The sequence below is a fragment of the Ambystoma mexicanum genome, chromosome 12, assembly GCF_040938575.1.
Source record: "Ambystoma mexicanum isolate Mex_15411 chromosome 12, UKY_AmexF1_1, whole genome shotgun sequence".
Lineage (NCBI taxonomy): Eukaryota > Metazoa > Chordata > Amphibia > Caudata > Ambystomatidae > Ambystoma > Ambystoma mexicanum.
In genome coordinates, this window is record NC_090936.1 from 810,250,621 (window position 1) to 810,276,139 (window position 25,519).

Here is a 25,519-nt window from a genome sequence, read left to right on the forward strand (position 1 = left end):
GGGAAGGAGCCAGAAGTCCGAGTCAGGTAAGGGTAATCCGTGAGCGTAATCAGGAATGCGATCCGGGTTCAGAATACCAGAATAACAAAGCAAGATACCAGAAGCGTCTCAACGTGCTTCAAGACAACAGTTAAGGAGCACCAGAGTCGCGCACCTCCATCCTACTTATAGGTACATTGCACGGCATCTCCAAGAATACAAAAAAGCACGTCACGTGAAAGTCACGTGACCTTACTTGCACTGGTGATGCCGGGAATTGTAGTTTGGCAAATGCCAGCGATGTAATAGCCACCACGACAGTCGCCATGGTTGCCAGTAAACAGGTTGTTTTGCAGGCAAATTGACACGGGGCATGACACTTTCCTTCTGAGGATACTTGACAGAGTAGCGTACCTTCAGATACAAGAATATCTGGAAACAAATCATCTCCTCGGCACCCACCAAGAAGGCTTGAGGCCACAACACGGCACTGAAAATGAACTGATTGACTTGAAAACAGAAATTGAGGCACTAACAGACAAAAGGAAAATTGCCATGCTACTCCTCCTTGACCTGTCAGCCACCTTTGACTTGGTGGACCACGAAGTCCTTTGTAAACACCTTGCCTCAGCGGCTCAATTCTCTAAAGACGCAGTAGCATGGGTACAATCATTCCTTAACAATAGAACTATGCAAGTCTTTTCCCCCTCAGACTCAGCAGATCCTATCCCCATAACTTGTGGCATTCACAAGGATCATGCGTTTCACCCACCATGTACAACATCTTCACAAAGCCATTGTTTGACAAATTGGACAATCTGGGTGTCACCTACACTAACTATGCAGATGACACCCAAATTCTCATACCCCTTTCGGGCAATTACATCACTGACATGGCTCTTGTGAACAAAATATACCTCCTCATTCAGACATGGATGGCCACACATGGCCTCTGCCTGAATGATGACAAGACTGAACTTCTAATACTAGGAACCTCGGCCAACCTCAAAAAACTTAATAACGATTACTCCTCCTTCAACATTGATTTCAACTCTATCAAGGTTGTAAAGGAAGTAAAAACGCTTGGATTCTACCTTGATTCTACTCTAACCATGAGCAAACAAGTCAATTCTTTAGCATCCACATCAGCATATACATGCAAATAATTAATCAGGGCCTGCAGACCTTATATCCTCATCCAGCTGCATCATTTTAGCGAATGCCCTCATACTCTCAAGATTGGACTACTGTAATGCTCTTTATTTGGATGGCTAACAAGTACATCTTAAACAAGATCCAAATGCTACAAAATAACACTCTAAGAACGGCAGTAAATATCCCAAATAAAGATCACATATCCGAAGATAACACCACTGGCTTACAATCAAGGACAGAATCCTGCTAAAAACAACCTCCCTGACCCACATCTCCCTCAATAATGCTGCACCACGGTACCTCACTGATCGGATAGTCAAGAAAACAACCACTCGTCTGACTAGGTCCCCCAACTCATGCTGCCTCACCGTACCACGCTTCAATCTAGCCACATCTGGCAGCAGAAGTTTGCCAGTTTTGGCAGCCCAAACATGGAACTCACTCCCCTACTCACTCCGGGGTGATCAAACCTACCCTAGCTTCAGACGCAACATGCAGAAATAGATCGGAACCAATAACGCTCAACCTAGGATCTAATGTTAAACAACACACTAAGCCAAGTATCTGTTATCATAAAATCCCGCAACTGAAACCACTTCCTATATTGCTCTGCAATGTAATTGTATATATCTGTAATGTAATTGTATATATCCTCAATGCTTACCTGCAATCTGTGAACCATAATTCGGGTACTATGAACATCTCCATCTTTGTACCTGTAATACTATAACTGCAACTCTATGGGGGTCATTACAACCCAGGCGCTAATTGCGCCAACTTTAACACCATGGTGTAAACTATGTTTACACCATGGTGGATGGCGGATTTACCGCCCCATTCCAAGGTGAGTGGGGCGGTAAATCCCCATTTCCCATTTTCCCTTCCCCATTCCCATTTTTGCCCCATAGGGCATAATGGGAGTGGGGAAGGCGCTAATTACGCCACCGTAAATTACGGTGGCGTAATTAACATCATTGCAGGTTAGCGCCATGGATTTTAACGGCTGCTAAGAGCAGCCGTTAAAATCAGAATAGGCGTTAAGGGTTAACGACGGCGTTAACCCTTAACGCCTGGGTCGTAATGAGGCCCTATGTATCTCAAACCTAAAGCCTCCTTGTGCTGCTTGCGCCCAGTTACCTTCAGGTTTGGTGTGCCATGCAAAATAAATAAACAAACAAACAAACAAACTCCTGAGTTTAACTTCTGGCATTGGGAAATGGATACATAATTTAGAAAAAATGACGGGACGAAACACATTGACCATAGGGGACATTAAGGGTCTATGCTGGTGTTACTACGGTCAACACTGCTCACAATGGATCACTGTAGTGTAGAGGAGGAGCCAAGTACTCCTACTCCACCTACCCCGCCTACATTACCTGAGAAGTATGAACCAAAGTATGTGACATATAGTACACCTATCACAAGGCAAGATGAAGAGCAATGACTCTGTGCAGTACCCATAAGAATTCCTATACCTAAGAGAATATGGGAAGTAAAGTATCATTAAGGAAACCATACCTACATCCAAGACAATATAATGGTCAATTGAATGTGATTCCTGATGAAACAAAGAAACTGAATGACCAGGATGAATGGGGACGTCATACGAAACTAAATCGATTCCATAGATATAGGATAATCAGACCTGAGAGGCAGACGATTTATGAAGAATGAAGAAGTACTAAGGATAAGTGACATTTTGGGATCAAGATGAAGAAACTTATGCCACAAATGTGATGAAGATACTTAGTTAGTTTAAACCTGTACAGATGTAATGTAACGCAAGCAGCAAAGCAGTGATGAAGCTAGCCAAATGCTTATAATAAATAGATCGCGGCAAGTGCCAACATATACACTTATACCTCATAGAAACATATGGATTGAATACAGAATCAAGGTTCCACTACGTATAGAGCAGTTTTAAACAACAGGGAAGGCCTCAAATTCAGTGTCGCCATTACAAAAGCAATTGAATTAAACAAAATATATTTCAGCTAAGGAGATGGATGATCGAAAGAGCCATGGTCTTATCAGAACTAATGTTTATTTATTTATTTTGTATTTTATTTATTTTTTATTTTGTATGTGTAAAGCGCCTAGCAGCCCGGAGGCATTGAGGTGCTGTTTCAAGAAAGTGTCTTAGTTACAAAGTGTACATGGCAATGCATGGGTTACAGGTAGGAAGTGCCTAACAATGATATCCTGACTACGAGTTATACAAAGGTCAAGTATAAACAAAGATGTCAGAGGACTATTGGAAAATGCAGGATCAATTCATGGTGTCCAGTCAAGTGATGGAAGAAAGTTGGACGCATGAGGAGATCACACCTACGCGCGGAAGCCAGACAGTACCCATACTCCTTAAAAAATCCAAGCGAACAGTACAAACTCAAGGCCAACTTTGGACACTAATTGACACTGAACCATTGAGGTGATGATGGAGTGTCCTTTTTAATTGGTGGGAAGCTGATATCGAGACAAGCTCACCCGCACCTGGTTGTTCAGTATGCATGCTGCTCACGTAGGTGGAAAGTTATTGATGGGGGTTAGTAGCCAACCAATTGTAGAGGGCCACGTAGTTGGGGGTCCTATAGTTGTGTAGCCAATGGGACGTTGTACATTTAGTGACGTCCATAGTGGCCATTTTAAAAGGGAGGGTGCAGTTATCCCACCTGTTGTTGACTATCCAATTATTTCTCTCTGTTACTCTATACAGATATTACACCTATACTTAGTAGATCACTTAGAGCCAATTCCGCTTCCCGATAGGTTTTAGAAACTTGCCACGTAGAATGACTTTGGTAATGACGCAGGTCTACACATCAGTAGCGACACATTTGGTTTATAAAAAGTTGTTTTTTCTTAAATAAAGAGAGAGTTGAGTATCAAGCGATTGCTGATGTTCGTTGAACTCCCTGTTTTACTTACTTATAAAACACAAAATCTAAAGGATCCCACAAACCAGCTTCCTTCCCTTTCTGCTAAGAGTGACTGATCTTAGATGTATGTGAACTTAGTCATGTTCGCTCCTTGACCAAAAAAAGGGTTAATAACCATGTAGTTATCAAAAATATACATATTTTAATATTTATCAAAACACATTACACATCACAATAAATTTCTCTAAAAAAACACACAACAATATGATCAGAACTCATTCTGAAACACATATCTATGTGTATTCATATTCTACAAATGGCAAACAAGCTAACACTTCAAACCCTTTCTGTGCCTAACTGTCGGGTATGTCTCTATTATAACCACCACTGTTATTACTGCCCTGCTTAATTCATACGGGCAAAAGGCTGTGCCAACACTTCAAGAATGTGTTTCTCGAACCAACATGAATCTTGATCTCGAGAATAAACACAGAGATTAATCCCCATTGTATATCCTGTTGGTGCTGTCTTCAGGGCACTTAATCTTTGTTATATATTCAGGTTTTCACGTATGTCATCGCGTGCTAGTTGCCAAAGTTTCAATATTCTAAAAAACAAACAAATATTTGATCTTAAAAACATGGTTTTCTGACTTTAAGCATAACAAGTCATACATAACATCTATTTCAACTTCATCTCTATTTCCAATATAAGCAGAAGGACTTATTTATTCGTGGTTTTATTATTGCCCACTATCACACAATTTTGCAACATTTTGCATGTCCTAATTTCTTACAAACAATTTCATCCAAAATAAAAATACCCAATTCATGCCAGCCAAGTGTCTGTCTCCTATTTGTTTAATTTTTAACATTAAAAGAAAAATACCTCTATCGTCTCTCAGAGCCTTTTTGCGGACTGTACAGATCTTGTTGTCCCAGTTCTATTGCCTTCACTACTTTTGAATTGATTCTACCTAAAAGAGGAACACATCCCTGGCTTTCATTTCAGCTTTTATGCTAAATCATCAAAATAAGGTGAACAACGCTATGTGAGTGCTTACCTCTTGTGGAATCGACAATGACCTCACAACGCTGCACTGGCTCCGGTTCACGTGCTAGCTGTAAAACCCCATATTTCGCTGCTTCCTTACGGGAAAAAAGGCAGAACAGTCTGCCTGTCTACTTCCAACAATGGTCTGTAAAAAAGTGAAAGCCCATGTTGTTCTGTACGAACTCAAAACAAGGCAAAACAAGGGGGCACTAAATAGCTATGCCCTGTGTCACATTTGGTTTACCGATTGAGGTCTTCCCCAGAGTGTCTCTTTACAAAAATGCGTGTATGATATTACACCTTTTGGCCTTAATGGATATTGCTGCCCATATCGTGACGAGCACTGGAGCATCATACTCAAGCACTGGAGCATCATTAACACCGATGACTTCTCCATTAACAAACCACGGTTTGCTTTCCGCCGCATGCCAAATTTGAGAGATAAATTGGTACATACCTATAGAACATTTACGGAGGGGAGTCCCATTACCCAATCGACATTGTGGAATTTGCCACTGTTGGTGGGTCATTACACGTGCGGCAAGTGCTCGGTTTGTAAATTGACATCGAACATGAAATACATAGATTTGAAAGGGAGAAAATGGGAGCTGAAAAATTTCACTAAATGCAATTCTAAATGGGTGGTGTATGGCATAAGGTGCCCGTGCCGGTTGTTGGTTATTGGCAAAACCAAGAGACCCATTCGGCAGAGGATCTGCGAGCAAGGATCCTGTGTGAAGAATCAGGTACCGGAGAAACCTCTGATAGCACACTTTAAGGGTGCTCACCATGGTGTGGATGATATCCATTGGTTCATCATCGAGATGATACTTCCCCAACCGAGAGGAGGGAACAGAGACTTAAAGTTAAGACAAGCCGAACAAAAATGGATTTATTCTTTAGACACTGTAAGGAAAGGTCAGAATATTTCCATTGAATGGTCCTTATTTATCCATTACAAAAAATAAAAAATAATAGGCTAGATCTTGAAGTTGGGTAGCACGAGACGTGGTATGATCATGATGACACGTAGAACCGAAGTAATTTAGACACGTTTGTATTGATAGTGCACACGGAGTCTGATACTTTGGTCCAACCAGTAAAACATTGACCTAACTGGAGTCATACACTTTGCGTTTAGGAGATGTAGGCTGAAAATATTCAGTAACGACCGCCTCCTATATGACATCATGACAAATTTTCCCATTAGATCATGATGTTCTATGTGTAGCATAATGCTCATAAATCTGGGATGTATGATCTTTCAAGATAAGCCCATATGCTCATAAATATGAGTTACAGCTGAGCATCATACAAAACACATATCCCGTTCCAAGATGGCAGACGTGATACCCGAATAAAGATGGCCGCCGATCACGTGATAACACGGCGCACGTAGTTGCCTGCGTCTCACGTGATACGAGGCTTTTCGCTATTTAAAACGGCTTATTGCGCGTAATGTTCGCTCTGCCGTTTTGAGACAACCGGTGTTTGCGTGCTGCATGGGAAGAAGACGAGGAGGACGTACAGCTTCCGTTAGGTAAGATGAACGTGTTAAGAGTAAATACTCACTACCGCCCGTAGATAGGTAATTTCACTCTTCTTCCTCTCTTTTTTCTGCCTTATTAGATTTCGTCATGATATGGGCAGCAATATCCATTAAGGGCAAAAGGTGAAATATCATACATGCATTTATGTAAAAAGACACTCTGGGGAAGACTTCAATCGGTAAGCCAAATGTGACACAGGGCGTAGCTATTTAGTGTCCCCTTGTTTTGGGTTCGTACTGAACAACATGGGCTTTCACTTTTTTACAGAGCATTGTTAGAAGTAGACAGGCAGACTTTTCTTCCTTTTTTCCCGTAAGGAAGCAGCGAAATATGGGTTTTACAGCTAGCACGTGAACCGGAGCCAGTGCAGCGTTGTGAGATCATTGTAGATTCCACAAGAGGTAAGCACTCACGTAGCGTTGTTCACCTTATTTTGACTATTTAGCATAAAAGCTGAAATGAAAGCCAGAGATGTGTTCCTCTTTTAGGTAGAATCAATTCGAAAGTAGTGAAGGCAATAGAACTGGGACAACAAGATCTGTACAGTCCGCAAAAAGGCTCTGAGAGACGATAGAGGTATTTTTCTTTTAATGTTAAAAATTAAACAAATAGGAGAAAGAGACTTTGCTGGCATGAATTGGGTATTTTTATTTTGGATAAAATTGTTTGTAAGAAATTAGGACATGCAAAATGTTGCAAAATTGTGTGATAGTGAGCAATAATAAAACCACAAATAAATAGGTCCTTCTGCTTATATTGGAAATAGAGATGAAGTTGAAATAGATGTTATGTATGACTTGTGTTGGGTATTTTGTGGATATTTGGGGCTTTGCTGTATTTTCTTACCGCCAAAATACCTTTAGCAATAATCACTCTCTGTATTCATATTGGATCACACATAACAATAATACATTGCATTATTTCAGAATTCAGACCTATTTAGATAATGTGCGCGATAATTTGCGTGGTTGGTTTATTTGTGGCCCCAATATCCAACATCCCTTGTTTTTTATCTAGATTGTTCTTGATCACTAGAGAGACCTCAGGCCTACATTTTAGGGATACCACATTTTCAGTGTTAGTGTTGTGTGCCACCATGGGCTGTTGTGGTATTTTTGTGGTAATTTCCACTACCTTATATACGGTATAGAACTATGTCCAGAGAGTCTCTCTTCCCGTTGGCTCATGTACCTCCAACAGGCTATGCTACAAACAGTCACTCACAACTGTCCATACTGAATATAATCATGCACACATCTGTTTTAAAATGACAATTGCACTGTTTAAAAATCTACCCACGTTTAAACCTTTTCCCATGCAAAATGAAAGAGAGAAATAATACACACTAGCTATCTGTTTTCAGATATTTTTGTATTATAGAAATTTCCTTTAAACACAGTTTAACCCTTTTTTACAGAAATAAATGAAATGGTACAACATTATTTGTGATAAAATGAACAGAGAACTGCGAGAATATATTCAATTGGTAACATTACATATGCTGATAAGGGACTGGGACTCCCTCGAATACACTGGCTGAACAGTTTCGCACACTTTCGCACAGCTCCCACACTTCTGTAATTACCTTATCTGTTCAGCATGAGTTTTCTCCGGCTATTCTCTTTCTGAATTTGGCTCCCTTGAAGATTAACCCCAGTGAAAACAAGCGTCTGTCGTTCTCAAACTGGGGTTATTGCCTGGAATTCTCAGCTTTTGCAGCAGGAATGCTTCAGCCAGGAAACAGGTCCTTCTCACAGCTCTGCAAGATCTCGATTGTTCTCCCCCTCTCCTCAAGCTTCCCCAGCAAAACTCTAATCACTGCCTCTAGCATGATACTTGCTATGACGCTGCTCCAGTCAGAATCAATCATGTCATCTCCTCCCTCACTACACAATGGCTCATTTCTACAGTAAACATTTGTAACCAACTGATTTCCTGTTCCTTTGAGCTCTTTGCTTCCTGTAGTTATGTGGACAGAGCAGTAGAGAAAAAAAAAATGAATGTGCGTTTAAAAGTTCACTTTCAGAGTAGGCCTAATTCTGCAGTGGAGACACATTTTTATTAGTGGGTTATGTTAAATGCAGTTTTATTAGTCAGGTTAGTTATTAATAAGGTTAGTTATTAATTTTCAAATGTGTCTCTTGCACCATAGGCATTTCAGGTGAAAAATAGTGTGCATGTTTGAATGTGCACGTGTGCTTTTAACTGTAAAAATAGATTTGCATCTTATATGTAAAAATCGTTTTTGACTGAATAGCCTGTCTTTACTTATATGTCCATGTTACTCTGGCAACACATATAGCAATGAACCACACCCATGTGGTGGTGCTGCATCAAAAAAAAATTGATACCTGTGCAGTAGTGCTGTACTCTGTGCTGTAACACGCCAAATATCCTTACACTTGTTATACTTAAAGTTAAAAAAAACATGTTTTTAAGATCAAATGTTTGTTTGTTTTTTAGAATATTGAAACATTGGCAACTAGCACGTGATGACATACGTGAAAACCTGAATATATAACAAAGATTAAGTGCTCTGGAAACAGCACCAACAGGATATACAATGGGGATTAATCTCTGTGTTTATTCTCGAGATCAAGATTCATGTTGGTTCTAGAAACACATTCTTGAAGTGTTGGCACAGCCTTTTGCCCGTATGAATTAAGCAGGGCAGTAATAACAGTGGTGGTTATAATAGAGGCATACCCTACAGTTAGGCACAGAAAGGGTTTGAAGTGTTAGCTTCTTTGCCATTTGTAGAATATGTATACACATAGATATGTGTTTCAGAATGAGTTCTGATCATATTGTTGTGTGTTTTTTTTAGAGAAATATATTGTGATGTGTAATGTGTTTTGATAAATATTAAAATATGTATATTTTTGATAACTACATGGTTATTCACCCTTTTTTTGGTCAAGGGGGGAACATGACTAAGTTCACATACATCTAGGATCACTCACTCTTAGCAGAAAGGGGAGGAAGCTGGTTTGTGGGATCCTTTAGATTTTGTGCCTCATTTTCCTCACCCACACAGCCCCTAAAAAGAGGATTATTATAGCTCTTGGTAGCTGATGATTACTTATAAAACAGACAAACTCTTAAAAAGATTTTAAAGAATGCTAGCAGAAGCCTTCATTCAGAGCCCACTTTTGAGGGACATATAGAGACGAGATAAGTTTAAAGACTTTCTTAAGGGAATTGGCTTAAGTTCCAGTCGGAACAAGAATTGTAGAGGGTAAGACGAGACCTAAGGAAATGATCGTAAGGTGCACGTACATGTGACTGGTCAAGTCCGTCTGTTTTGTTTTATGCGGTTGAAAAGTGTTGTGACGTCACTGTTGAGAGAAAGAAACATTTTAAGTAATAAAGAAATGTGGAAGTAAGATGCAAAAAGTGATTGTTTTAAGATTAAATTGTGATGGTTTTAGCAAGATTAAAGTTAAAAATTCTATTATAAAGGGATTGGAGCTTGCAACAATTGGTACTCACTCATAAGTGTATGTTGTATGAAAAAATAAAATTAAAACTGTAATTAGAGAATAAGCGAAGTGGTAATAAAAGGAGAAGTAAAAGTTAGAAATAGAAGAAGTTACACCATTAGTGAATCTTTGCAAACAGCTGCCAAAGCACACGCTTAAACTTAAACAGAACAATGCAGAATGGATTAAAGGGAACGCAGACAAAATATTTATGCCGTGACCCCAAGGCGAGTCATTATCGAGAACAGTTCTACAGCATATGATGACATATTTGCATGAAGCATACACAGGAAAATAGTTAGAAAAGCGCCTAGACAGTCTAGAGCTTTGGAAAATGTAGGAACATGAGAAGGAGGAGGAGCCTCCTTTAGATTGGAAACTCAACATATGCCAAGAGGTGGGTGAAGAGCCTTCTGCTTCGCCCACCCCGTCTGAAATGAAAGACGAGACCTACAAAGATGAAGGGTTATACGCATTAAGAGAACTTAAAGCAGCGATGGGATGTAGAAATCTGTCATACGAGTCACCTATGCAAAGTAGTGATGAGGCCCAAGAGAAAGACACGGAGAAAGATATGACATTGTCCTGAGGGACAAGGAAAGATGAGATAAGGAGAGAAGTGATCAAGCAAGTACATCTCTAGACAAAAGGAGAGAAACAAAGAGATGGAAGGGAGATAAGGATCAAACTGATGAAATAGCGCTTATACAAAACGAATGGTTGAGGGATCAGATTTTACTTAAACTCGATGGTAAAGGCATCGAAGATGTAAGACAAAAGGGAGATCAAGACGAAAAAGACAGGAGAGGCAAAGAAAGGGAGGAACGATTGAGAGATGAAGGAGCGAGAAGAAAAGATAGACAAAGATGAGAGCAGTTATATCAAGATGAGCAAGCTAAAAATCAAGAGAGAGCGGAAGAACAAAGAAAGTATGATAATTAAAGAAGAACAGCTGAGGAAAAAGAAAGACTAAAGGAGAAAAGAATATAAGCCGAGGAACAGGAAAGGATAAGAGAGAAAAGAATACAAAGGCAAAGGGATGAGGGAAAGGCAAAGGTCAAATGAACAAAGGGATGTGAAAAAGAAAGAGGAAGATAAAATAAGGGAAGAGGCGAGAAAGCGCAGAGAAGTTGATGATGACATGGAACACAAAAGGAGACAGAAGCATGCGATCTTGAGTATTTGGAAAGGGAAGTAAGAGATCCCAATCCACGAGTAGACTGGGAAGACATAGAGGAATTCTTTCCCGAGTCAGAGCCATATCCAAGCACTTCTGGAGTAAATCTGGAAGACGAATTTGATTCGCAAAGTATTGGTGAAACGATTGATAAAGTATATCACGAAATGCAAGCCCAGAAAGAAGCACAAAGGACGGGAAAAAATGAGCGTCTTGAGAGTATGCAGTTGTATGACAGGAGGAAGCCTCCTGTAGTATGAGACAAAAGGAGCTGCCTTTAGACAGGTTAAAAATAAATAGAGATAACGATGAGAAGAGTTGCACAAGTTGGGCACAAGAAGTATCAGACAAAGAAAGAGAAACCTACTTGAGGGAAGTTAGGAGTTGTATAAGTGAGCTAGAAGAACATCCGCCATTGGATAAAGAAGTAAGATGGTCAGATTTAAAATTACTTCCTATGTCTAAGGCATCAGAGCCACTGACACAGTTAGACTGACATCAGGGGCAGCCGCATGGTCAGAGGGGGGAGTCCCCACCTTATGTAAGTTGGCTAAGGTCATTGCTAGATAGACGGCAATGTGGGAATCTTACTCCAGCAATAGATAGCCAAATGATGAAAGATGAGAATGAATTTGGAGCATCGCAGTTCCGTTTGTTCGAAAAAGGAGTAGCCAGACCACAGTATGTACCATGGCCCCAAATGGACAGGGAAAACTTAAAAGTAAACTCCCAAATTTAACTTCCGGCACTGGAAAATGGAAACATGAGTTAGAAAAAATTACAGGAGGGAATACAATTGCTATAGGAGATATTAAAGATCGCCATACTTGATGAAAGAGCTGATGACGTATGGACGCAAGCAGGTTACCCTGGTGTGACTACAGTCAATACCGCGCATGATGGAGCGCCGTTTAATAACTGTAGAGCAGCGATTTGGAAAGCACTTCGTGTGCTATATCCAGACATGTCCGATATGGGAGCTATAATGACAAGAAAGATGAAAGAAGGAGAGAATCCGTTGCTTTATATTAAAAGTTTTCAAGATGCATGGGCGCTTCAAACACGGGAGGCTTGGGGGAAGTCTATACCTATATTTTTACCATATATTGTGCCAAGGGCTGCCAGAGCAAGTGCAGAAACAGCTGAAGAAATTAGTGGGGATAGAAGCAAAACCATGGTCGGAAATTCAGTTGGCCATCACACATTATTGCAGACTTGTACAGGATAAGAATAGCAAAAAAGACGATGCACGAAAAGGTGAAGAGGCTAAGTTAGTGCACAAAAAGTTATCCAAATATGCTATTGAAGGGGCAATGTTAACTAACATGGGTGGATCAAACCCACAGCAAGCAGTACCTCTGCCGCAAATAAGTAACCAAAGACAGTTTGATCAGACTAATAACGGGTATGCTCCAAGAGGAAGGAGATATCAAGGGAGAGGTTGGAAAGGTAATCAAGGATATTGGCAGAATAATCAAGGACGTTTTCAGAACAACTAACAAAGGTTTCAGAATTTTCAAAATGGGCAGATGGGAAGACAACCACTTGTGTGTTGGACGTGTGGAATGACATGGCATATAGCTTGTGTGTGCAGAAGCCAAAGGATGGCACAGAATGCTCAGTTTAGAAGACAGGGAATGCCAAATCCACCTGCATATTCACAGCAGAGCGGAAATGGAGTTGCGCAAGATCAAACAGTGCAGCAGCAAATGCAGAGAGTGCAGCAAGGCTTGCGACCACAGCAAATGACAGGTAATCAACCGCAAAGACAAGCACAGCAATCTCTTATGCAACTTTAGCAAAACCCAAACACAGAACAGCCCATGATGCGTAGAATAGGAGGTGTCACCGTTGATGGAGAAAATCTATTCACGACTGATGGAGTGAGGCTGTACCCACAATAGGACAGCTCACTGGGGCACCTGATGTGTTCAGTCCTATCTATTACGCTGAATCCTCGTGAGGAGCCAATGATAGATGTAATTATAGGCAGCAAAGCTTACTCCTTGCTAGTGGACATGGGTGCAACACGCTTGTGTATACATGAGGGCACATTTTTAATGTCTAGTGATGCGATGACAACTCAGGGCTTTATAGGAGCAACAAGTCGTGTTCCTTTTACAGAAGAATTACCAGTCTCCATAGGAGAGTGTGATATGAAGGTCCCACTGCTTTATTCAAGGCAAACGCCTGTCAACATATTTGGATGAGATTTAATGACAAAAATGAATATAACCATTTCATTTACAGACAATGGCATAGTATGCTCAACGCTCGGAATGCATTATTTAAATGTGTGGAAAATGATCAGGGCATACGCAGGACAGATAGCGCCTAGAGCAATACCATTGGAACCCACGGTGTTCCATTATGGGGTACGCATTCTGTTAATATGGCTACCAGGTCTAGTAGGCGAAACCATGAGAATACCAGAGGAGTTTCTATTTAGACCACAGATACCCATGGATAAAGAAGAGGGGCACATTTTCCCTTTAGCCTTAGAAGCAGCTATAGTCCAAGGAAATATGTCTTTGCTTGATGCAACTGATGACGAAGGTAGACAATTGTCACAATAGAACTAAGGAAGGAGGATATCAATCCCCTCTCCCGAACAACAGAAGCCGAATGGATCGACCCTCCCACCGTGGTTGGCACGGGTGCCTGGATTTTTGAAGTACAGGTAGCCACATGGCAGCCAATGGGGGGAAGAAGGAGTTAGGGAAAAGGGATGGACTAATAAAGGTAAGGAAGGGAAGCCAACTAGACATAAACAGCAAAATCACATACAATTCCTGACTTGATACTCTAATACCCTGGAAACCTAACCTGACTCTCTCTACATAAACTAGTAGGACATAACATAAACTTCACAAAACACTTGGAGCAATATACATGACCTTTCGAATGTTAGTGACCATGACTTACAAAGCAATGACTTAAAGCTACATCAAACGTATAGCAGGCAATGACATTGAGACAACAACATGCCCCAGTTATGGGTTGACACAAACTCCTGTACACAGCACGACGCTTTCCCCTTGTGGAGAAAACAAGGTGACTGAGGAAAGGAGACTTTAGCAGGCTTTTGGTCGTTTCTGGTTAGCAATCATATCCATGCCGTAATTCAGACCGTAGCATCCAAACATAGGGTTCATAGTAGCAAGTAGCACAACAAATACTATTAAGAGGGAACACATCAAGAAAGCACACTTAACTAATGGTCCGGACGTTTCCTCATAACGTCCGGCCATCAACGAGTTGATGCGTTGCTCAATACATGTCGCCGCCGCGGCCCAGGAGGACAAGGAACACACATAAACACTTAACTGAGTGTCCAGGCGCCTCCTGCGGCTGCCCCGGACCTGACGGAAGAGAGCAGATCACACATTAGCCAGCATTCGCCGCCGCGGCTCGGGAGATGCGAATGCCGCCACGTATGGCCAGCGTTAGTTCTTCAGCTGCCTCGAATTGCCTGCCTCCGCCTCTCACTTTGCTGCTCCGCTGCTGCTACTGCCGCCGCCCGTGCTCTCTAACATCAATCATCAGCACCTGAGCATGGGCAGGCGGCTGTTAAGAGCACATCCTCCTCATGCAAAGCGCCTGCAGCTGGTTACCAGCGCGCTTCAGAAAACTACACCCATTGCCCATTCCTGCTGGGAATTGTAGTTTTTTCCCCTATCTAGGCAATACACGTCTTCTCCTGCACCACAAACCCTGATTCCTGACAACAATGGTGCACAGTAATTGCCATCGAGGAAGGCTGCAGAGTGACTGACGTCACTGATGAAAATTTGTTTGCACATGACAAATCTGACGATTTTGTTATATTTGAAATGTACATTACTTATTGGGTCAAAGCAATTAAAGGAGAGGTCCCGCAGAGAATGATGCTAGCAAAGAAGCGTCCTGAATATTTTGATGACGATATGGTGAAAGTGCCAATCTCATTATTGACTACAGACCCCTATGACATTGGCCTACTGAAAGGAGTTGGGGAAGTGAAGATTAAATATAAACCAGGAGCAATTTTACCTCAAGCCCAGCAATATCCCATGTCTCGAGAGGCAGATGAGAGAATTTTCAAGACAATTTCTCCCATGATGGACCAAGGTATCTTAGTGATATCAGAGTCACCATGTAATACGCCAGTTTATCCTATTCAAACATCAAAGGGGGGTTGTGGTGTTTAATACAAGACCTTCATCAAATAAACAAGATTGTAGAGGCCGGGTTCCCTCTAGTCCCTAACCCGTTCACGATTCTATGTAATATACCCATTGATGCACGATATTTCATGGTGATTGACTTGAAAAATGCTGTTTTCTCAATCCCATTGCATAAAGACTCACATGATTTGACATTGTTCACTTTAAGACAAGTGTGATTAAAAAGCACAAGGCTGTCCCAGGGGTACTGTGAGTCCCCATCGATTTTTAACAGAGTCCTCCAGATGGACTTGAGTAATATCATTTTAAAAAGCATTGTGCTGCAATACGTAGATGACATTTTAGTTTGCAGTACCACAGAGGAAGAGTGCAGACACGATTCTGTTCAGCGGATGATTATACTTGCTGACAAAGGGCATAAGGTTGACAAGGAAAAGTTACAATATTGTCAACAAGAAGTGTTGTACATAGGCCAATTGATATCACATGAGGGAAAGAAAGTTACTCCTGAAAGAGCTGAGGCCATTTTAAAAACAGCCAAGCCACGCACGATAAATCAAATGCAGCGTTTTTTGGGATTATGCACTTATGTTCGAGCATGGGTCTTTGACTACAGCTTGTACACTAGGCCGTTTTTGCAGGCATTAACAGAAAGCACAGGCTATGAAAGAAAAAATCGTGTGGACTGAGGCAATGGAAGAAGGGTTTGAGGAACTGAAAAAAGCCATTTGCATGGTTCCAGTTTTAGGAATTCCTAATTATGCAGAGGAATTCTTTTTATTCTTGCACACAGATTGTACTTTTATGGCAGCAGTACTTATACAGAGAACTACATTGGGGTGCAAACCCCTTGCATATTACAGTGGAATTTTGGACCCAGTAATGAGAGGTCACTTTCCATGTGAACAAAGTTTAGCAGCTGCCGCATTCGCTATAGAGAAAGCAACAAACATAGTGATGGGAGGTTTCATGACGTTATTTGTTGAACATGCATTATACACAATTTTAGAAAAACCAAAAGGCACGATGACTACTCAAAGGGCTTCTGCCTATGAGGCGATCATATCGACTCCAGTGATTAAAATAGTCTGATGTAAAATAATGAATCGAGCTATGTTTATAGCTGAGCCAATCACAGAAGGAGAGCCTATACACGATTGTGTAAAGTATGAAGAGTTCTATGATGAGCTCCCTAGAGTAAAGGAGAATGCGCTCACAGGAGGAGAGATTGTCTTCATTGACGGCTCTTCCAGAATCAATCAAAATGACGGGCAAAGATATACAGGCACTGCGGTAGTGAAACATTTGGCAAATGGAGATTTTTCAAGTGCTCGTAACTACTCGATTACCATCTCATTATTCAGCGCAAGCTGCAGAATTATTGGCGTTGGTACTAGCAGTCGAGAATCACGCAGACCAGGAAGTGACAGTATACAGCAACTCTGCCTATGTGATGTTGACGGTGCACGCAGGATTAGCATGCTGGAAAAGGAGGGGCTACCTCAGAGTGGACGGCATGCCAGTGCAGCACGCAACCTTATTGTATAGGATCATTAAGGTACTACAACTCCCAGTGGGAATAGCAGTCATTAAATGTGCAGCTCACACAAAAGGGACAGATTTTATCTTGTGTGGAAATCAAGCAGCAGATGCTGAAGCCAAACGCGTAGCAAATACAGATATAGAAATGATGAATGTTCAAACCATTGATGTAAATGAAAGAATGATTGTAATATTAAATGTGGACGAGGGATATAATCATATGCCTAAAACACAGATAGTAGAACTCCAAGGGGAGGCACCGCAAGAAGAAAGGAACTTATGGAAGTGAAAGGGTGTTCTTTAAACCCCTCTGAAGCATTGTGGTGACAAGACAGCACTGGTAAACCAGTAATGCCTATAGCCTTATTAAAGATAGCGCAAGAACAATTACACTATACAGCACATACAACTAGGGAGAATCTTGCTGTAACCATTGCTGAGGATTGGTTTGTACCAAACTTAATGGAACATGTTGCATAGTTAATGGTAAATTGTACTATTTGCCAGCAGTTCACAGCTGGCATACACTACGCATAGTGAGGGGGGTGATCCCAAGACCAAATGGCCCGTTTCAGCACTTGCATATTGACTATGTCGACATGATACAAGTTTGTAATGGATACAGATACCTTTTAGTTGTAGTATGTCCTTTCTCCAAATGGATAGACGCAGGTCCATGTACGCACCCAGACTCTACCTGTGCAGCCAAGATTTTGGTGCAGGAAGTGTTTCCCAGATGGGGGCTGTGTGAAGTAATGAGATCAGATAATGGACTGCATTTTGTTAATGCAGTTTTCCAGCAGAACATTTTGCTGCTTGGAATAAAACATACATTTTCTCCGGTTTATCATCCACAAGGATATGGTATCTGTGAAAAGCTCAATGGCCTGTTAAAGGAAAGAATAGCTAAATTGAAGCTTTCTTTGGAAAAGGGTGGTTGCACTGCCTACCACTGGCATTGTTTGCATTAAAGAACCAACCAGATTCTGAGCACCATCTTAAGCCGCACGAATTGTGACTGGCAGGAGAATGACAACTCCTTTAATGCCTCCTTCCCGAGTTAGAAGTGATGCTCAGCCAACATCAGAAGTGTTAGGACTTGAATTGCAAAACTACTTGAACTGCTTTACATCTAGTTTTTCTGTAATTTCAGCACAGTTGCAGAGACAAGGGTGTACAGCAGTACAGAACACAGAAGGAGATGCTTCAACAATCCGAACTCCTGAATTTATTTGCCCAAGAATGTACCCAGGGGACAAGATCCTGATTCGTAACCATGCAAGGAAAAAGTTGGACGAGCGCTGCTTTCACGGTCCTTTCATTGTCGAGGACGTCACGCCATCTGCTGTGAAAGTGCAGGGTAGGCGAGATTGGATCTTCCTGGGTAACACAAAGATCTACGCTGGAGAGACACCTCTGCTTACACCCCACCGCGAAGAAGCTACAATCATCGGGGAAGAACCATAGCACGTGCAGACGAGATCCCTTAAGAGGAAGAAGGATGCATAACCTGTCAAGTGGAAAGAAAGAAGTTGGAGTGTGGCTTAATTTGGACACTCCCTTTTTGGCTGCAAATGAAAGGGTAAAATGACACATTCGAGCACTCTGTGCATCTTAGTTGCAGGGTCAAGGGAAGATCTGCATTATTGAAAGCCACAGTAGTTTATTAACTTTGGACTGAGGCACACTTAAGCCTTGATAAAATTAAGGCTATGCCAAACTTTGATTGTGGGCACAGCAATTGGAAAAGAATACAGTATCCAGACTCGTTCCACACAGAGCTCTTGTTGGGAGTTACTCATGGAGTTACCTAGTGATGACCTTTCTAGGCAATACTGACAATGATAAAATTGTTAGACAACTGCTTATAATCATCACTGAAGAATTTTTTTAATTGCCTCAGTTCAATGAAGAAAACACGAATGCCCCTATCACCTGACGCAGCACATAGATTGGTCAGTTTTGGTTCTTTCATTTAATTGAAGACTACCCGCATCTCGTTGGAAGGCACACGGATGTGCTGTCATTTCTAAGGGATCCAAGAAATACTACAAATCTGAATGTGATCCTGGAGGGCATAATAATCCAGGTGGCAATCTATTCTGAAAGAAACCACAGAGCTGTATAGAAACTTTTCCTCCCAGGGACAGATCAAGGAAGTGATAAAACTTAAAACTTTTTTCTTGCTGACATGGAAGCTACAATGTCATTTGGCCAAAAAACTTAAGACTTTGTTCATGCTGACAGGGAAGTTACAATGTCATCTGGTCTGAAGCAGATTCAAGGTATAGATTGGGAACTGGTTACTGAAGTCCATCGCAGCTCACAACAATCATCTTTTTTCATGATAAAGGAATATTTGCACCATGAATGGTGGAAAAAAATTGATTCCAGAAAGCAGCTAAACTGATAGAGGACGAATGCTGTAGATGATGACAAGATTCCAGAAAAAAATCTAAAATGCAGTGCCAGTAAAAATATTTTTCCTTCCTTAGCATCAAATGATCGAGATGGGCAACCAGAGCATCAATTTTGTGCTGTCCCAAAAGGATCGACAGTCATACTGCCCTAGAAGCAGATGCTGCCGACTAACGTACCATTGTGTTGTTTACACATGTATTGGATTCATACTAATACTGCTTTCACTGACACTTAGAACTGCTTTCTATATAGGAGCAAATGATGCAAAGGTTCCTATATATGTGTCTGAGCAGAAGAAAAAAGTAAACGTGGCAACTACAAAACAACCAAGGCCATTTGTAGTCATTCCCGTCCCTAGAAAAAAATGGACAGATACCTGAGATTGAAAAACTTGTCTCAAACACTGCTTTTGAACGCCGAAGACAGGATCGGCAAAACAAGCAAAATAAGGGATTGACGAAGGTTGGGCCCACACAGATAATGCATGCAGACACACCTGATCCAGTGAGAAAAAGCCCAAGCACAAGTCCCACAAGACAAACACGTGCAGAGATGATAGCAGTATCAGTATGGCCGTTAATAGCCATTGCCAGAAAGAGACAGAGGGATAATGAAAGACGTGTTGAACTTTCTTCTACTCCGGGAACCCGGAAAGATATTCCTGCAAATCAACTAGCCAGAAGAAGCTATAGTGATGTGTTCAGAGATGTAGTTATAGCAAACTACAAAAAGACTTTGAGAATTAAAAGAAGCACCCAAGAAGACAATTATGAACTGAATGATTATCTAGACAGCACAGCACACTTGGGAAACAACATATGGTACCAACACATGAAAGAAGTTGTAAGAAGGATGTCAGAGGAAGACTGCTTTGTATGTGCACTCCTGCCATACAGCATGGGGAAGTCAAAAATGTTCATAGGAATAGAAATTGATGTCCAGACAGCACACTGCCTATCGCACATAGCACCTTGTAAGACAAGAGGTCAATTTATGGGAAGCGATGCTTCTCTTAAATGGGCAACTGAAAAGACAGATCCAGATGAAGATGACTACATACAAGATATAAATACAAGAAACAAAGCCCAGATGAGAAATCATGTGAGAAGCCAGGAGTGAAAGGAGATGGTATGAGATGGCAAGTGAACACAAAACTTGATCTCAAAGGAAAAACTGCAGAAGAAGTTCACAGATGGAAGAACAGAGGACAAATGCAGATTTGGGGAACAGTATTCTCACCAGACGGATGGAAAAAATGAGTGGTGAATTGCAGAGCATGGATGATCATTGGATACCATAAAGAAACAATTGAGAATGCACAAATGCTATGCAAGTCATTATGGCCAAAGCTTGCTAAACTACTGACATGGGTCGAAGACAGGGGAGGACCATTGCAAATAGTACCATTAGAAACTCCTAAGTTCTGCTTTAGGAACAATGGTACAAGAAAAATGGGAGAAAATCAGAACTGTGGACGAATATTCAATGCACCAGGAATGGTGCATGGAACAGCATTAATAATGGATCATTATTGGGCTTGTGCATCAAAAGCCTACATCAGACTGCCTAAAGACTGGGGAGGAATTTGCACAATAGGGAACATTGACAGTTTTCCAAAAGCAAATTCTCATCTAAGGAGGAGGAGATCTGTGGAGGTGATAAATCAAACAAAGAGAGAGAATTACTTCTCTGCTAAATCAATAGCAGCCTTTGATGCCATTCTGTATGAAGACAGGCTGTTCAGCCAGACCTTATTAGTATTCACAATGATTTTTATGCCAAGAATCCAGGTCGGAGCAAATACAAAGTGGTTACAAATCACCAGATGGGAATTGCTGCAGACAATTAACACAACTATAAAATAATTCAATGCAATCAGAGAAGAACTAAGAGCTGTAAGACTAATGGCTCTCCAGAACAGATATGTCCTGTACATGATTACAGCCATGGATGAAGGTGTTTGTGCCAAAATTGGAGAATCATGTTGCACATTTATACCTTCTCATGGTGACGGAAATGGAACTTGGACAGAAGCCATAGATATGCTGACGAAATTTCATGGTCAGATGATATAAGAAGTAGAAGATATTGCTGATGATAGCTGGTTTGGAAATCTCTTCTCATGGATTTCACAATGGATGGCATATATGTTCAAATTTCTTGGAGCGTTGTTATTATTAGTAATGTTTGGATTCTGTGTGATCAAGATAATAATCTCGCAGTGTAAGAAGACAGCAAAGAAACCCATAGGGATGAAGATCATGATCGATGTTGAACCAGGATGGAAGCCTAAAGACTTCACCTATGAAGACATCAGAGACTTTGTGAACTCTGCCATCCATGCACCCGAGGGAACGAAGTGCACACTCATGACATGGAACAAAGATGAGCATGTGAAGTCAGCTGGATGCCTGAAGGGAGTCATAAAAATATGGATCACTAAGAGGCACTTTTTCAGACTAGGATGTCTGAATATGGAAGAAGATGTGAGAGTGGTCGATAAATTGCCCAGAGGGGGGAGTATAGAGGAGGAGCCAAGTACCCCTAGTCCACCTACTCCACCTACATTACCTGAGACCAAAAGTATGTGACATATACTACACCCATCAGAAGGCAAGAAGAAGAGCAATGACTCTGTGCAGTACCCATAAGAATGGCTATTTTTTTTGTATTTAATCAATAAAATATTTTTACAAAGTCATTTACTCTTTTTGGTAGAATTTTCTTGCGAGGGTACTTAGGACACCACTTTCAACTGACGTTTTCTTTCAAAAGTTATTTGAGTTATTTGAGCGATCTTGAAAAAAGACTGATCATTATTTGTACTTGTTATGCTTTTACTGGGTTTGCTCGTTTCAGTGCAATATCCAGGAGTTTAGCTGCAGCCCTCGACCATCTAGCTGAGTCTCCAGCAATTAGCCAATGCCAACCCAATTCTTCACTTAGTACTGATGGGTGTGATAATAGTGGTGCCAAGTACGCCTCTCTTTCTTTGGACATTTCTGGACAGGACGTCAGGAGATGTCTCACTGTTTCGGTCTGATTTGGGTTTTCACAAAGACGACATGTGGCTGTTGGCGATTGTAATCTAATAGCCAAGATTTCTCTTGTGTGTAATGTATTTAGCCAAGCTCTCATAAATAACCTTCTCAGTTCTTTATCAGGGAATTCTTCACAATATCTCAATGGTGTTTTCGATTTATTGTGGCAGGGCGGAAGGTCTTTGAGTAATTTGTATGAGAGGATTTTTTCATTTGTCAAAATCCAATTTTGCTGTTCGATTTTCTTTTTCACTCTGCCTGGATTTGAGATTAAGAGTTCTTCCGTACAGGCTATCTATTCCAGTTCGTCTCTTAAGTTCTTTACCCAGTCATTCAGAGGTTTGCACCCTCCTCTTTGGATTTCTTCTCCGACAACCTGGAATATGGGGAGCGATTCCGGCAAAAGAATTTTTCTGAATAGTTGCAGAGCTCCTTGCTCGGCTGTTGAAGCCAGAGACATGAGACCCAGGTCCCGTCGAATCGCCACCATAGGGGCTGAGTTTGGAAGACCCAGCACTGCCTTCCACACGTAGCCTTCCAGCTTTAACCAAAGATCTCGAGGTAGAGTTAGGTTTGCACTCATTCCATATAGTAGTGCTGGAACTATTTTGTATGGCTATACCTAAGAGAATCTGGGAAGTAAAGTATCATTAAGGAAACCAAACCTAGATCCAAGACAATATGATGGTCATTTGAATGCTATTCCTGATGAAACAAAGAAACTGAATGACCAGGATGAATGGTGACATCATGCGAAATTGAATCGATTCCATAGATAGAAGATAATCAAACCTGAGAGGCAGACGATTTATGAAGAATGAAGAAGTACTAAGGATAAGTGACATTTAGGTATCAAGATGAAGAAACGTATGCCACAAACGTGATGAAGATATTTAGTTAATTTAAACGTGTACAGATGCAATGTAACGCCAGCAGCAAAGCAGTCATGAAGCTAGCCAAATGCTTATAATAAATAGATCAAGGCAAGCGCCAACATATACATATATACCTCATAGATACATATGGATTGAATAAAAAATGAAGGTTCCACTACGTATATAGCAGTCTTGAACAACAAGGAAGGCCTCAAATTCAGTGTCGCAGTTACAAAAGCAATTTAATGAAACAGAATATATTTCATCTAAGGAGTTGGATGAGCCAAAGAGCCAAGGTCTTATCAGAACTAAAGTTGGCTGACATTAGATACAATTAACGTGAAAGAAGAGAAGCTCCTGTTCAAGAAGGTCAAGTATAAACAAAGACGTCAGAGGACTATTGGAAAATGCAGTTAAATACACAAAGAAGGCTCAATTCATGGTGTCCATTCACGTGATGGATGAAAGTTGGATGCATGATGAGATCACACCTACGCACGGAATAAAGACAGTACCCATACTCCTTAAAAAATCCTAGAGAACAGTACAAACTCAAGGCCAACTTCAGACACTAATTGACACTGAACTTTTGAGGTGATGATGGAGTGTCCTTTTTAATTTGTGGGAAGCTGGTATCGAGACAACCTCACCCGCACCTGGTTGTTCAGTCTGCATGCTGCTCACGTAGGTGGAAAGTTATTGACGGGGTTAGTAGCCAACCAATTGTAGAGGGCCACGTAGTTGGTGGTCCTATCGTTGTGTAGCCAATGGGACGTTGTACATTTAGTGACGTTCATAGTGGCCATTTTAAAGGGAGGGCTTAGTTATCCCACTTGTTGTTGACTATCCAATTATTTCTCTCTGTTACTCTATACAGATATTACACCTATACTTAGTAGTTCACTTAGAGCCAATCTCGCTTCCCGATAGGTTTCACAAACTTGCCACGTAGGATGACGTTGGTAATGACGCAGGTCTACACATCAGTAGTGACACATTTGGTCTATAAAAAAATGTTTTTCTTAAATGAAGAGAGAGTTGAGTATCAAGCGACTGCTGATGTTCATTGAACTCCCTGTTTTACTTACTTATAAAACAGACAAACTTTTTGCCAAGCTATTTGTGTCATCTGAATTATTGATTTTTGATTAAAATCTGGATCCCCATCCATCTCAAGGGTATTGCTACTCATCTTAAAGGGCTGGAAGTCTCCAGTTCAGTTAAATAACTGTAGAGCGGCAGTCTGGAAAACGCTTAGATTACTGTATCCAGACACGTCCGCAAAGGGATCTATAATGACAAAAATGATGCAAGATGGGGATGATCCACTAGTTTACATTCAGAATTTTCAAGAGCAGTGGAACTGGGAGAGACGCGAGAATCTTGGGGAAAGTCTATACCTGTGTTCTATCATATATTATGCAGAGGGCTGTCGGACCCTGTACAGAAGCAGCTCAAGAAGTTAGTGGGTATAGAAGCCAAACCGTGGTCGGAGATTCTGCTTACCATTGCACACTATTGTAGACTCCTGCAGAAAAAGAATCGCAAAAAAGACGATGCTCGGAAAAGCAAAGAGGCAAAGGTAGTGCAGAAGAATTTCTCCAAGTATGCCATTGAAGGGGCGATGTTGACTAGTGCAGATGGATCAAATTCACAGCAGACTGCGAATATTCCACAGGTGAATAACCAAAGGCAGTTTCATCAGGGCAATAACAGATTTGTTCCGCGAGGAAGGGGAGGATTTCGAGGAATAGGTTTTTAGAATAATCAAGGGAATTGGCAGAATAATCAGGGAAGCTTCCAGAATAATCAAGGTGGGTTTCAAAATATGCAGAATGACGGTCAAAATATGCAGGATGGACAGATTAGAAGGACACCTATATGTTGGGCATGTGGGATAATAGGGCACTTTGCTCATATGTGTAGTAGTCAAGGGTTCGTGCAAAACAGCCAATTTTTAAGAGGATGGATTTCAAACCCTCCTGCGTATTCACAGCAGAGTGGAGATGGGTTTGCTCAGAATCAAACGATGCAGCAGCAGCAAGTGCCGAGAGTGCAGCAAGGCTTGCAAACACTGCAGATGAAAGTCAATACTCCACAAAGGCAGTCACAGCATTCACCCAGGCAGATTCAGCAGAGCACAAGCACAGGACATTTAATGACTCCTAGAGTAGGGGGTGTCACTTTTGAGGGAGG